The sequence below is a fragment of the Pteropus medius genome, unplaced genomic scaffold (genome assembly GCF_902729225.1).
Source record: "Pteropus medius unplaced genomic scaffold, Ma_sr-lr_union100, whole genome shotgun sequence".
Taxonomy (NCBI): Eukaryota; Metazoa; Chordata; class Mammalia; order Chiroptera; family Pteropodidae; genus Pteropus; species Pteropus medius.
In genome coordinates, this window is record NW_024344378.1 from 13,667,548 (window position 1) to 13,683,079 (window position 15,532).

The following is a 15,532-nucleotide window of genomic DNA, read 5'->3' on the forward strand; positions in this document are numbered from 1 at the left end:
CAAGGCTCTGAGAAGGTCTGCACTGAAGGACCTGATTAACTCTGTTTACCCAGCCTTTCCTAGGCTTTTTTTTTTTTTTTTTAAACCACAGAGCTACTTATTTCCTTATGGGAACACTGATGTTCCCCAGAAATCAGCCGGGGCCTGGCTGCCTCACATTCTTTGTGATCCTCGCCCTGTCCCTGTGAGGCTGGGAGGCGGGTGTTACGGGCACATTGCTGGAACAGACAGTTCCCCTGCTCGTCTGGTCTCTCACTTCAAGTCTGGGTTGGAGCTGGGCCAGAGCCACGCCTCCTGACTCTGGATCAGGCGGGGAAGACTTCCGCAGTCCCACGGCTCCTAAAGGACCACTTTCCTGCGGGCTGAGGAAACATCTTCACCCTGAACTGCGTTCAGGGACAGCGGCAGCAGACTGCGTGTCCCAGGAGTCCAAAGCTCAGCCGGAAGAACCTTTAGCTCCTCAATCTCCCCGAAGGCAAGAAGGGGTCAGGGGCCTTGTTCTCCCCTCTCTATCACTCCTGAACAGGGGTTAAGTAACTCACGCAGCAATTATGTCTACAAAATATCCAACCACTCCTCTGCCTTCCAGCGCCTGTCTGTGGTTTAGATCAACCTTGGCTGGAGGTACCTGTGTTCAGATTTGTGATGTTTCTTTTTCTGCTGCTGTTTCTTTTATTAATTTTTTTGAACATGCCATTTTTTTCTTTGGATACAAAAGAAACAGAGATCTATAATAACAGTTTTTTCTCTCCTAAAAAAAAAAAAGAAATTTCTATCTCAGTTGTCAAATTACCCAGTTCCTCCCTGGAGTCAACCAATTGCACTAGTTTCTAGTATCTGCATCTGCAAAGAAAGAGATGTATTAAACTTCACTCCTCCCCAACCACATTAGATATTAAACACAAGTTAACATACTCTGCACCTTACTTTTAACCTAATGATGGATTTTGGAAATTGTTTCCTATTAGTACACGAAGAGATTTCTTACTCTTTTTTATTGCTATATGTATTATGGTCCTTTACGGATGCATCATAATGTATTTAACTAGCTTTCCAGTGATGAACATGGATTAATTCCAAAGCCGTAGTGGATAGTTGTGTATCTAAACTATTGTGCACACCTGTGAGAGTGTGTGTAAGATAAAGTCCTAGCGGTGGACTCAGGAAACATGCGATATAGTTCTTCCCTGCGTGACACCAGCTGTGTGAGCTTAGGGAAGACGCACGCCTAATCCGAGTCTTTCCCTGCCTTTGTCCAATCAGGATGTTGGAGCACACAGTGTGGGGACCCACCAGCTGATTCTTCATGATTCCGATATGTGCTCTTGGTGAGTTTTCCAGTGGTGGGTAAGGGCAGCGCTGGACTGTTCTTACTCCTCTGTTTTGTCTCCATTCTTGAGACACTTCTAGTTTATGAAATTGCTGGTTAGGAACAGGTCTTTGGTCTTGTTCTTTGGGAGAAGCCAGCTGAGCTGTATGACATGCCTCTATTATCTCCCTCCACAAATCTCAGCATGGGCTGGGATTAGGGGGTCTCACTCACTGCCATCTCCCAGTGTCTAGAACACTATTCCGTAAAAGAATATAAACCAATGTAACAAAAATGAGATACCATTGCACATTAATTAGGACGGCAAAAATCCAGAACACCGATAACACCAAATGCTGGCGAGGCTGTGGAGCGAAGAAAATGCCCATTCATTGCTGCTGGGAATATAGTGCTTCCATTTAGAACAAGCCAGAAAGGCAAGTCTGTGGGAGGGGCAGAAATGAGACCAGGTTGCATTTGGGAAGCTGAGGTCCTGCTCAGCACTGTAGCCTACATGGCAGGGAAAAAATAATAACGAATAATAATAATAACTAATAATAACTAAGACTCACTGAGAGCTTACCTCGCCTAAGTCTTTACATGTACCAACTCATTTAATCTTCCAAACAAGATCCTATGAAGAAGGTGCTCTTGATTATTTCTTCTGTATAGATGAAAAAAACTGAGGCTCACACTCTCAAACTCGATTTGCCCAAACTCTCACAACTCGATAGAGCCAGGCTTCGGGTAGGTCTGTTTGACTCCATTCTGCTATTTCTCTATCCTGGATGCGCTCACAGGAGTTCAGACGCAAATTAAAATATGTGGTAGCTAGAAAGGCCAACAGAAAAGAGTAAGATGCTTGTTGGGTAGTGCGGAGTGGTTCTGGGTGAAATATTGTCGGGGCGAGGGCAGGAGGTGGACAAACAGAAGAAAAAGAAGTGGGCTCTTTATGGCAGAGCTTTTGTGCAGTTTATAAGCTCTACAGCCAACCCCGTCCTTCCTGCTGCATTGCACACTTGTCTTGCTTGCCCCGGAATACTCTCCCACCCTCTCCAGAGAGACCTGGATATGGCAGATATTCCTTAACCCCTAAGAATCAGTAGTAGGCATCATTTCCGGATGAGGAAATCATGGCTCAGAGACATTAAATAGCTTGTCTCAAGTTATCGCACAGCAGGTAGGTTGCGAAACTGAGATTCAAATTTCATTTTTGACTCCCAGTCCAGTGCTTTTTTCCCTATCATAGTGATTCTTAATTTGGGGCAAATTGTGGGTCCCTAAAGATTCTGAGGAAAGCTATCTTCTCCATATCTCGAGTGAATATCATGCGTGAGTGTGGTTTGGGGGCTCATTCACAATGCTACGATTTTAGGGTGATGTTCCGACTCTGGTTAATGTGCTCTGTTTTGCTCACAATTTGAGGGACCCCCTCACAGGAGGAGCAGTCTCACAAGAACATATTAACACCTCTCAAAGACAAAGGCAGCTTTAAAGAGCTGGTTCATCACAGAGATGGGTCCCTTCATCACAGGCCCCAGGGGCCCCAGAAACCATCAAAAGCTGAGGCTGGGAAGCCCACTTCCTGCTTCTGGCTTCAAACTCCCACCACCATCACCACCGTGACCACTAAAAATAAGGCCAAACCCAGCACACGCCCTCCCCAAGTCATTCTCCTTGTGATTTATCTCCCTGCTTCCTGTTGATCTTGAAGGTTGTTTTATTTCACAGCCTCCGACTTCTGTTCACATCCCACTGGGCACTTCCCCAGCTTGAGAGGAAACAACACACCACACACACACACACACAAACAAGAGAAAGTAGAAGGTGGGAAACAGCAGGGTACTGAGGGGCAATGTCCTGCCTCTCTTCAGCCACTTTGCTGAGAAGGTGGGGAACCCCCTACCCCACCAGCGGCTACCCTAGGGAATTCTGGTCCAGACCCTGTTCAACCACTGCCAGAGCCACCTGGATGAATAATTGTACCCACCAGTGGTCGTGTGGAAGGCAAAATTACTATCTGGAATTATTCAACCAGCAGGAGGAGGACTGGGTCACAGGACATAGAATCTTCGGAGACAGTTGATGAGAAATGCCCATTTGCCCATTGGCCCACGTTTCTAATTCTGCTCCCAACATGCCTTCTTTCAGCTGTAATTTCAAATTCCATCCCCTCCAGGAAATCTCCCTGGAGCCCCAGTAAGACAACCCCACCCTCTCTTAACCTCTTAGCCTCCCATTCGCAAAGTTTGTGTCTGTCTTCTCGCGTAGACCGTGAGCCCTTGGAGGGGGCACGCATGGCCTCTTAATCACTCTTTTAAGAAATTACAAAACTAACAAGTGTTTACCGTGTGGAAGTATCAGGAAATTCAGAGAGCACTCCCAACCCTCAAAGGATAAAATTTATCCATGATGCCCCGGCTGGGACTTGTAACATTTTGGTGATCGTTCCATTTACCTGGACACACACGCACGCACACACGCACACATGCACACACACACACACGCGCGCACATGCACACGCACACGCACACGTTTACTTAACGGGATGGAATCAAATATTTCATTTCGAGTTCTGTAACTCCTTTTCTGCCTGCTCGACAATCTTGAAATGTGTTCATATCAAAATTTTGTATCATTGAAAATCACTGCAGAATAGTCTATTAAACAGTTTGTCACAATGTTCTCAACCAGCTTCCTATGGTTGGGCATTTCAGGTTGTATCTATTTTTTTAAAAGTAACAGCTTTATTGAGATATATAATTTATATACCATAAAATTAATCCTTTTGAAGTATACAATTTAGTGGTTCAAGCATATTTACAGAGTTTTGCAACCATTACCAAGATCTAATTTTAGAACATTTTCAACACCCATAAAACAAACCCCATAGCCATTAGCAGTCACTGTACTCCTAATCCCTGGAAACCTTTAATCTACATTCTATATTTATGGATTTGACTCTTCTCAACATTTCATATAAATGGAATCATAGAATACACACACACACACACACACACACACAATTCTTAGCATATATTAGCATAATGTTGTCAAGGTTCATCCATGTTGTAGCATGTGTCACTACATTCCTTTCTGAATATATCCCTTTGTAGGGATAATAAAAGTTTTTTTATGCATTCATCATTTGAGGGACATTTAAGTTATCTCCTCTTTTGGATATTATGGATATGCTGCTATGAACATTTGTGTACAAGTTTTTATGTGGATATGTTTTCAGTTCTTTTGGGTATGCACTTAGGAGTGGAATTGCTGGTTCATAGAGTAACACTGTTTAGCTTTTTGAAGAACTGCGAAACTGTTTTCCAAAGTGGTCGTGCCTTTGTACACTCTCGTTAGCGATGTATGGAGACTTGAATTTCTCCACTTCCTTGCCAGGACTTGTATTCATCAAACCCCACGCAGCACCCAGACCTGTCCTTGAATATAGGACCGATAAATCCATTTTTGCTGGACCGAGCACGGACCTTTTCTGAACAGAAATATTTTGCTTCTCTAAAACTCATCTCCACCCTCTCTCTCCCCAGATATCAAGCCAGATCGGGCCTCTGCACTCGGAGTCAGGGAAGGCTTTTTGGAGGAGGAAGCATTTGAACTGGGAGACAATTGTAATGAGAGAGCATGGATTTGGGAGCACGGTCGACCACTTGAGATTTTGTCTCCGTCACCTGTTAAATGGAGGCTGATAATTGCACCTGCCTCATGAGATAATGTAAACAAAATGCTTAGCACAGTGCCTGGCACACAGCAGGCTCCTTCCCCTTTGCCGCAGGAGGACGAACTGGCAGAGGACGTGCCATTCCAAGGTGAGAAGGAGCACGTGCGATGACACGGTGGCCTGTGAAAGCGAGTGGCTGGAGTGAGGTGAGTGCAGGCAGTGTGAAAACGAAGCCAAGAGGCAGCTGGGCCCAGGTCCCCAGCCGGCTCCGTGTATGTGAAGAGGGTTGGATTTCATTTTTCTGATAAGTCGTAGACTCTGGGTGGCAGTGACAGGACCACGATTTCTATGTTAAAGAGCTTCCTCTCTTGGTCTTCCTGGGAGCAGCAAGACCAGGAGGGGCCTGTTTGAATGAATTCAGGTAGAAATGAGGAGACTGGACAACTCTGACGACGGAGATAGAAAGGGGCCAAAACGGGGAGAGAGACCCCCGCTTTCCTCGTTACAGGTTAGGAAAGGGAGGCTCAAAGAAAGTAAATGACTTGTCCGAAGTCAAAGCAGCTGGGACATAATCCGAACCCAGGTCTGCCTGCTTCCTGTGTCTTGGTGTCCCTGTGGGAAGGACTTAGCTACATAGCGAAGCCTGAAAAGGGGAAAGAAAGCAGAGGAGGACAATCCTTAGTGAGAGGATCGACTTGACTGGCAGGTCAGAGCTCAGGAACAGAAGTGGGGGATGGAGACCATGACCCGGCCCGCCCACGTTTCAGGTGAGGGTGACTCATGGGCCAAGGTAGAGAGCAGGCAGCTCCCTTCCTCATTCAGGATCCTTTCCGGTGTTGGGAACCTAAATCCTCTGGATTTGGGGCCATGCTGGGGGTGCCACAGGGCTGGTGGCTGAGGCCAGGCTCTCTCAAACAGCTGCCATCATCAGGGCTGTGGAGATCCCAACCCCTTGCAGGAAAATTAACACACTGTGTGGAGCTGTCCCCGGCCTGCGTGGGAGACCCATACATACCCTGCCCCACAGGAGCAGGTGAGCCAAGGGACAGTGTGGAGATGGGACAAGTCCCCTCCCCCCACTAAGCCTGGGGATGGAGAAGGGGGCACCACTAGGGGAGTGAAGCTGCCAGGCCTCACACAGAGGGGACCCCAGGCTTCCACCCCTGCAGGCCATACTCCCCACACCCTGTTCATGTGCATATCATTCTTTTGTCCACGAGGCCCTGCTTACTCAGCTTAAAGTTAGCAGAGGCCCAGATGGGGGCATGGCAGGGAGCCATCTGGTCTTCTCCCAAGACCCTCAAACCCTGTCCCCCAGTACTCATCCTGCCTCATCCCAGCGACCCCCTCCTCCTCCGCCCCAGAGTCTTTATCCATGTTTACTGTCTGTCAATTAGGCAGCCTCAATACCCTGCACACAGAAAGCCAGCCAGCCACACATGTGATCCCTGGGCCCTCCATCCCCTGCCTCTTTTTCTTCTGGGTTGGGGCCGTGGGGGGAAGGGAGCAAGGTGGTTTACAGTCTCCTCTCCTGCTCAGAGCGGCCCTGGCCATGGTCTCTTTTCAGTCGACTGTTTATCCGATATCACGGTCTGAACTCTCGGGGCGGAGGGAAGTCAGGGGTGAGGAGGGACAGTGGCAAAGTGCCTGTGAGTGAGGGGGGGGGTGAGGAGGTCAGAGGCTTGGGGTGTGGTTATCACGGGGCACACGCTCCCTGACTTGGGGCCTGGCTAAGGTGACCTTTCTGGCTGGAAGTATTCCAGGCCACCAACAGGTGTGTCCAGTGACCCCTCCCCTAGTGTCGCCGGACACTCAGTCACAACTCTCTGTCCGCTCAGAGGCCTCCAGTCATGAAGAAGGAAGAGGGAGAGAAAGAATGAAGGATGAAGAGGAGGAAGGACACAGGAATTGAAGAAATGCAGCGGAGCGGGGCCCAGGGAGGTCCCACAGGGGCCTCGCAGGCTCTTCATTGACAGCGTCTGGATGCCCGGAGTGTGTTAGCTGCAGTGCCAGGTGCTCAGCTCACACGTGTTTCATCCCCAACATCAACCTGATGAGGTAGATGGGCTCATCCCCACTTTACAGCTGAGAAAACTGAGCTCGGGGAAGAAACTTGCCCAAGCCACTTAGCTTGGTCTGTGGCAGAACTTCTGGCTCCAAAATTCACATGCTCACTTTCTTCTCAGCCACTCAGGCTCCCCTTTGCCACATTCCCTTGCTCTGTAGTAGAGTTTGTCAGCCCTGAGCACCCACGACGTAGCATCTTCTCACTGGACTGGCTCTGCCTCCTCGAGGGACACTCACAGCCTCGTTTCAGGCCCCAGATCTGTTCTGGACAAGATCATATCACAGTAGGGATCACACAAGAGCCCTAAGAGCTTCCCAGGGCCAGAGGGCCCAGCCCTAACCATCCCAGGGGCACAGGCATAGGAGAGGCAAGAACTGGAGGTCCCATGCACTGAAGAGGAGACCTCTCAGGAGAGACACAGTGGCTCGAAGGGCTCAGGAGCCAGAGACACCAGCCTTTGAATCCTGACTCCAACTTACCGATCACTGTCTTGGGCAAGTAGTTTAACCTCTGTGGGCTTGTGACAGGGTACATGACGTTGGTGCCTGCCCCAGGCGGCCTTGTCCAGAATGTGATCGTACATGTAAAGCGCCCAGAGCAGTTCCTCAGATACGGAATTTATCCTTCCCATACTTTTCACTCTTAGGCTGACCCTTCCCAGGACGCACACTACAAACTCCAGGTAGCAGGCCTCCAGGCAGGACTTTTATTCACCTGCAGGTAACATGGACAGGCAGGATTGCGGGATCCCCCGTTTTGCTCATTGATGTCAGATGTCCTGGGGGCTTCGACATGAAGGCTCAGCCCCAGCCATGACGAAAGGGAAAATTCACCCGCAACTGCTGACCATAAAGCCAAGGGGACAATCGGAGGGGAAGGTGACGGCCAGCAGCGTTTATGGCTTTGGTTCCTCTCGGTTTCCCTGTATCCCAGTGAGCGCCAGCTCTGACCTGCCCCGTGTACAGCCTGCCCCGTACACACCTGGCTCCAACCGGGGCAGCCCAGCCCTGGGTGCCTCTATGTGAGCTAACAACTTGGTGGCGGTTCTCAGCTAATAACCGCTCAGTATTTATTCTCCTTCCCTTAGGGGAGGCTGAGCACAGAGAGGCGGGCGGAGGGCCGGGTGGGGTGGGACCAGTGATGGGCTTCAAATGCACACACCACACCCAGAAAACAGGCCCGGCTATTAACCAGATCTTCATCTTTAGCAAGAAATTGATGGGAGAGGTCTCAGTGTCTCCCCGCACCTCAAAGCGGCTCATCTTAGTGTGCTTTCATCCACAGATGGCTGGGAGATACTCTCTAAGAGGGATTCTGGTGAGCTGACATTCTTCATCCTTTCCCCTTCATCAGGATGGTTTTCAGAGCCTGTATGGACCGGAACCCTGCCCAGCGGCCAAGCTGACCTGCTTCCTACCCCAGCTCTGGCTCGGACAACGTCTCTGGTTCCTCCAACTTCTGTTCCAAGGAAAAGTCTCTGCATGAGGAAATGTGCCGTAGGAGCTGAGGCCGCCAGTGGAGCCGCGTTCCAGTCATTCTCCGGGCTTGGGCTCTCAGCAGAATGGACAGCTTTGACCAGAGAATTCGTCAGGAAAGTCTGTTTCCTAAGAGGAATGGAGTGGCCCACACTGGGAAGGGCGGCGTAGGGTAGGGGAGGAATTCACATCGTTTTTGTCCACAGCTCCTGGCCAGCATCTCTGGCACCCCAGGAAGCTGGGCCTGCCCTGCTCAGGTCCCATTTCGCAGCAGCAAAGAGGCTGCCAGCTATCTTTGGAGGAAAGTAGTCGTATGGCAATTGACGGCTGGGAGGGCAGTATTGGGAGAAATCTGTATTTGGAAGAGGACAGCGAGTTGGGTGGTGGTTCCCTGACTTTATCAGGCCCCTGCAGTCCAGCACGGCACCAGGGCCGACGGGCTATCTGATCTCCACCCTCCTGGGCTTGGCTCAGTCTCCATGAGGGAGGATCTTGTCCTCACACACCCCTGTGCCCAGTGTCACCCTACTCCACTGGTCCCACCGGCCTCCATGTCACAGCCAGCTGCAATGGGAAGAGAAGCTGGCTGGCTTTCAAAGTCAAGGGCGAAGAGAGGCACGGCACTGCCCGGATGGGGAGAATTACCACCCGCTGGACTCTAGAGGATTTAGAAAGGAGTTGAACGGCCCCGTCAGGATTCACCCAACTTGGAGTGTTAGTCACGTTACTCCCTGGAGGCAGAATGATCATGGTGCAGGCAAGTCAAGGTAGTGAATAATCGAGAATGGTTTCCATGTCCCACTGAGGCGGGGCGATGGCACCGCTGTGACCTCGGGCCCACGTGTGCTTGCTGTTGCTCCTCTGACATTTACTAGCTACATGACTTGGGCGAGTTACACATCTTCTTAGAGTCTCCATCTTTGTCTGCAAAACAGAATAAATTTTATGAAATGAAACACAATAATGTATGTGAAGTTCAGAGCCCAGGACAGAACAGGTTCTTTCTAGGTGTTCCCTCCTAAAAATGACCTTCTCTTTATTTCTTCTTGTCTTTACCTTCTCATATAACTAATTTGATACTAATTCTGATTATTTATTATACCCTGTGGTGGTTTTTAAAAATATGACTACAAATTCTTTGACACGCTTCTCTTCAAAAGATAAAACCTAAGAGCCCTCCCCTTGAAGAGCGGCTGGACTTGGTAACTTGCTTCTGACGAAGAGGATTTGGCCAGAGTGAAGGAGCGTGACTTCTGAGGCAGGGCCATAAAAGGCACCGTGGTTTCTGCCTTGTTCTGTCTTGGATTGCCCACTCTGTGGGATGCCCTTCATGAGGACACTTGAGAAACCCGTGGGGAAGACTGAAATTCTCCCACCAACAGCCAGTACCAACTTGAAAACCATCCCAGTCAAGCCTTCAGATGACTGCAGTTCTGGCTGATGTCTTAACTGCAACCATTTTAAAGACCCCGAGCAGGAATGCTCCTGCATGTCTGACCCAAAGGAATTGTGAGATGTAAGAAATGTATAGTGTCACTTCGAGTCTCTACATTTTAGTGACTTGTTGCGTATCAATAGATGACAGATACTTATGATAAAAGTGCATATAGATATTTAGCTACAACTAAATGGAAAGCCATTAGAACAAGATTGGAAAGATGAGCATGAAATAATAAATAGGGGACTGTTTTGAAAATCTGGTTGAAGATAAAACGTAGCTCTAGTCTTCTTGGAGGCCAAGGCAAAAATGGAAACTTGATATTACAACTAATTTTTTTTTTTCTTTTGGCTCTGAATGAGGACCCATGTTTGACATGTGGGCCTTTAGATAAATAGCACCACGCAGTATGGTGGTATCTCACAGACGTTCTACCTACTGTAGGTAGAGTAGAACATGTTTGAAGTGGCGAACACGGTTCACTCATAATGATGCACTTTCTGAAAGTTTTCAGGAATTCTTGGCATTGCAAAATTTGGAATATATATATATATATATATATATATACTGTATTTTAAAAGCTTTTTATATAGGTACTTGATAATATAAAATATTATCTATATATAAATATACGTGAATATATAAAATATAAAAAAATATAAAAGTTAGTTTGCAAGGAACATGTGGCTATCTTCACAGAAGGCGTTTTAGTGGCACTTGGCCCTTGTTCACTAGTCGTTGTAAGTCTTCCTAGGTAGATTCCGGTGTGAAATATTAGTACATCATTCCTGCTGCCCTGTAGCACTCGTGTGGCCGAGCCTGTTGCCGCATGGGGCTGCTTTCACCGTGGAGGTCAGGTCAGGTCCCTTCCCGTCTCTGTCATGAGGACACTTGAGGAACCCGTGGGGAGGACTGGGGCCCGAGGGCTGGGGCCACCTGACCCGCTCACCTGGCTGTGGTCTCCAGGACTAGTTGTGATGAGGCAGGAGGAACAAAGGTAGCTCCAGCTCCAGGCTCTGGGCTCAGTCAGCATCAAGCCACAGCTGTCTCCAGGTGAGTCATGACCTTGTATCTTGGCTCCGAGTGCTGCCTTGCTCCTGGGATTCTGAGCAGTATCATGTACCTCAGCTCTGAAAACAGGAACCCCATCTGTCATTCTCCTTACATCTGAGTTCCTGTCCCGAAGAACTACACTCAGCCCGTGAAGCCTTGATCTTGCCATTGCCCCACAGGAAGTCGAGGAAGCGCTGCTCTTGAAGCGTAGCCTGTGGCTGGGGCTCCTACGTATGCTACAAGACTTTTGCAGTCCTGCTTTCCTGCACCAGATTCCTGATTGGGAGTCACACTTCCCTGGTACAGACCACTTTACCAGATTGTGTTTTGGGCTGATTGCCATGTGCTCCAGATTCCAGGTTTCACCTGCTGGGCTGGACTTCCTACGAGCTGCTTCAGCCTCAGCCGTTCCCTAACGCCTGACTTTGCTCAGTGAGCGGGTAGAATTCCAGAGCTCACCCCAGTCTGCCCTGTTCCTCTGCAGTTAATTGAGCCACGCTCAGCTTCACTTTAGCAAGTATAGGTGCATGAACTCTTGCTCAATATTAACCTAAAGGTCAAAATGGAGACATGAGACCATACCTATACCTATACAAAATTATTTCATATACTTGGTTCTGAACTGTAAAACTATTTAACAGATATTTTAAAAATGAAACATCTCACAATTACCACACAACATATTTTAAAAGGCTTAACACACTCAAACATCCGGGTGCAGTGCGAGCCTCTCCCCTCCCTCCCCTCACTGTGGACCAGTAGATAATATTTGGAATGTATTTTTAGTTGTCTTAATAAATAGCCTCAAATGACCTTTATTTCAATTGAAACAACTGAAGCCAACATTTCCAGAATAGAAATCAGGTAGGAAGTAATGTTTAACCTTAACTTGTTAGTCCAGTAAACACCTTTGGAAGAGTTCGCCTGTGCCTGCCAACGCATCGGCTGTATCTCCATGTTCTCTCATAAAACTGTCAGGAGGCCATCTATTCTGAAGTCAATCAAACCAGTCACCACTGAAATCCAGCCCCTAGAGCATTACTCAACAGGAAAGGGGTGAGTTACTGAGTGCAACAATGACTTCCTCCATAGCTCCTGCTCAATAAGAATCTTCAGAAGCTATTGCTTTTGGAAAAAAAAAAAACCAATTAGTTTAGATCCTGCTTATGAAAGCAAATGCCCCGTGTTAAGTGGGGACAGACACTAGTCTGGTAAATCATTGAAAGGGCTCTAGCAGCACTGCCGCCTCGGTCTAGGCCAGGACTGTCATCACCGACTGGTTTTTCGAACCCAGAAAAGATCATTTAAGTCAAGAGAACCGGTGGCAAATCCACAGAACAGTCTACTTTTTAACGCTTACATTTTATAACCGTTCCACTTCTAAAAATCAACTAAGTAGGACATTATTTGGTTTAAGAAGTCCAATTGATTAACACTTTAAAAGTTGGTCTTTCCATAGGGCTCGCATATTTACTGGCTTTTTAAGAGGCAGTCTAATATTATACAAACAATGAGGAAAAATCTTGTCTATAGATTTTATACTGCATATTGGTCCTTATTTATTTCAAAAGTGTATTTTAAAATTTTAGAATGATCTCTTAGAAATTTAATATTCTTCGGCACATATCCATATTAGATTAATGAAATCAATGCTACTGATTTTAAGTTATGGAGTTTAGCAAGGAACTAGTACTTGGTTTAGTGACAGGAATTACCCGGACTGAAAATAAGGGATTTTTTTCCCCCACTATTAGAAGCAAGGTCAAGACTGGTCCTAGAGGACAAAACCTACAGTAGTTTGGTGTAGGAATAAAACAAAAGCTAGCTTAATCAATAACCTTCAACATTGCTTCGATCAAGACTTACCCAACCACAAGTTAGAAAGGCCTTAAAAATAATTGTGGAGAAGATATATATCCACCTATTTTTCTGCTAAATAAAATATATTACTTTTTTTTTCTCCTTTTTTTGCTATAGAAGGAACATCAAATGGTACCAGCATGTTGTTTAAGGTATAAATGGCATTTAAAATATTAGAGGTAGCAGCAGTAAAGAACTCATCATGATTAACTTGAGCGAATACACAAAAAACTCTCACAGAACATCTAACAGACTTGAAATTTTAGAAAAACGATTATTGATAAATAAGAAACAGGCTTGGTCTTGGAATACGTTTCTCTTGACTGTTCTTATAATAAAGTTTTAAACATTAATTTGCCGTTAATTTTAGAAAACCGTGTATTTAGCTATTCCTAGGTTACAATCGGATGGGCCGCCAAGGGTGACTGCAGAATAGTAGAAAAGTATGAGATGCAGCCTTGAAGACCTTTGCTTGAATCCTGGCTAAGCCGCCTCTCAGCTGCATATTAGGCCAGCACTCCTCCTCTGGAGGACTGATCCTAGGTCAGAACGAGATAACTAAGCTGCAAGAAGCAAATGAAGTAATTTTGTATCGATAAACTCCCCTCAACCTTAAACTGCGTCTAGCAATGCATAACCAGAATGAGGTTCTCAATCCAAAATCAAAGATATTTTGTGCAAGTTCACTCAATTAACTAAAACTAAATTTAGACCCAGGATTGCCCCCTAATGGTCATCTCAGAAATAAAATCTCTTTGAAAACTACTTGAATTTCCAAATTGTTTTTTTCTATCAAAAGTTCCTCAAAGGCATTTATCTTTGTTCTCATCTATAGCACATACAGTTTTTCTCTAAGTATATTCATCTGAATAAAGTTGTAAGTAGATACAGTATATTTCTTATCTTTAAAACTACCTCTATAACTAGATTAAATAGTTTTTTCAGGTTTTTAAAATAACTTCCCTTAGAAATTTCCTCTCTCTGTGCCCTCAACATTGGAAATCATAATATATATATACATATATATATTTATGTATATATAAACCCTTTATATATGTAAATATATATATAAATATAAATATATGTATATTTACATATATATAAAGGGTTTCTACCTAAGTTCTTTTTGCATCTTAAGCAAAGGTATAGATATGTCATGTTGGATTCAAGAGCTAGTTCTTTATCTTAAAGGATATCACCACAGGTCATTCCCACTTTCCAGAGAGTCATCAATGTCTTCGTTCTTGGGTGACTTGTTGAAAAAATGTCTTCCAAATCAAACGTTAATGTTTTATCCAAAATCTATATCTCATCTTATATTAAAACATGAATTCATCATGACTGGACTTATAGTCCAAACTAAGGAAACTGCCTCTCCCTTAAAAACAAAACAAAACAAAACACTGGAGCCACACAGGGTCTGGCACAGAAAGGACACTAGTAATTTTAGAATCTGACTGTCTATTGGTGAAATACTAGCACCTTCTTTTTGTTTTCTACAAGCCCTAGTCTCATTACCTACAAAATGGGGATATCATTTACTTTGTTGGGATATTGGGAAGGCAAATGAAGTAACATGTGAAAAAGTAGTTGGCATAATCTTTGATATACAGGTGTCAACAAGCAATAGATATTATCAATTATCTCCCCAGTCAAAAAGTGCCAATTTTAATTAATTAATTAATTAATTAATTAAAAGACCAGCACCTGGTCTTCCTAGGTGGTCTCCCATCCAAGTACCAAGCCCGACCCTGCTTAGCTTCCGAGATCAGATGAGATCGGGCGTGTTGAGGGTGGCATGGCTATAGACAAAAAAAAAAAATGCCAATTATTTTTTAAAGAGGCATTATATTGCCACTCACAGGTATGAAAACTGCCCTGAGCTGTCATTTTCTATCATAGCTTCTTTCTGAGACTACGCCTCAAAAGTTTTCAACGTGTTCTCCACGGATATCACAGTCCCTGCTGGTAGTATTTGTGTTGATGGGATGGTACAACAAAGTTGGGAACAACTGAAGGAGGAGAATGATAAGCAGCAAATTAAATGTCTTCGCTTCCAAGTTCTGGGTTTTTCACAGCAAACATGGTGCCTACTGACTGAGAAAAGGGAAGTTAGGTGCAAGGACTGGAAACATACTAGATTGTTAGGTCTATTGCACCCTCTAGTGGCCACAGCGAAGACTTCTTTTTAAAATGCTGGTTTAGCTAAGATTGCAACTTAGATGTGTTTACATTACTTACTCTTCAGTTTTAAAAAATAATCGTCGTGCCTTTATGTGTTTTCTGCCTATGGCAAAATAAGAGCTAATGCTGAGAGAAACCAATGCTGTCACAATATGATCCATTCGGTTCTCTTTATTCCCTGCCGAATGAAAATATTAATCGACAGAAGGGAAGACACAGGCAACATATCTTTCAAGCTGTATCAACTCTCAAGTGAGTAGTGAAGATAATTGTCTTTGTTGCTTTATGGAAGGGAAGTTTGAGATTCCCTTCAAAACAGCATTTTTTCACCACAAGGTTATTTACAAGCCAAGGTAATAATTAAATATGCCCAAGACTATGAATCTATTCTTCTCTGCCCAAACCCTTCATTTTTATAATGGGTAATTATAGTAAGAACTTCAATTAACCAGAACCTTCAATTAAC

General features: G+C 45.5%; 1 pseudogene; it reads right to left on the reverse strand.

The window, feature by feature from the left end:
• Positions 1–14,579: 14,579 nt before the first annotated feature.
• LOC120610101 (uncharacterized) lies at positions 14,580–14,692 on the reverse strand (annotated as a pseudogene).
• Between the last annotated feature and the right edge of the window lie 840 nt (positions 14,693–15,532).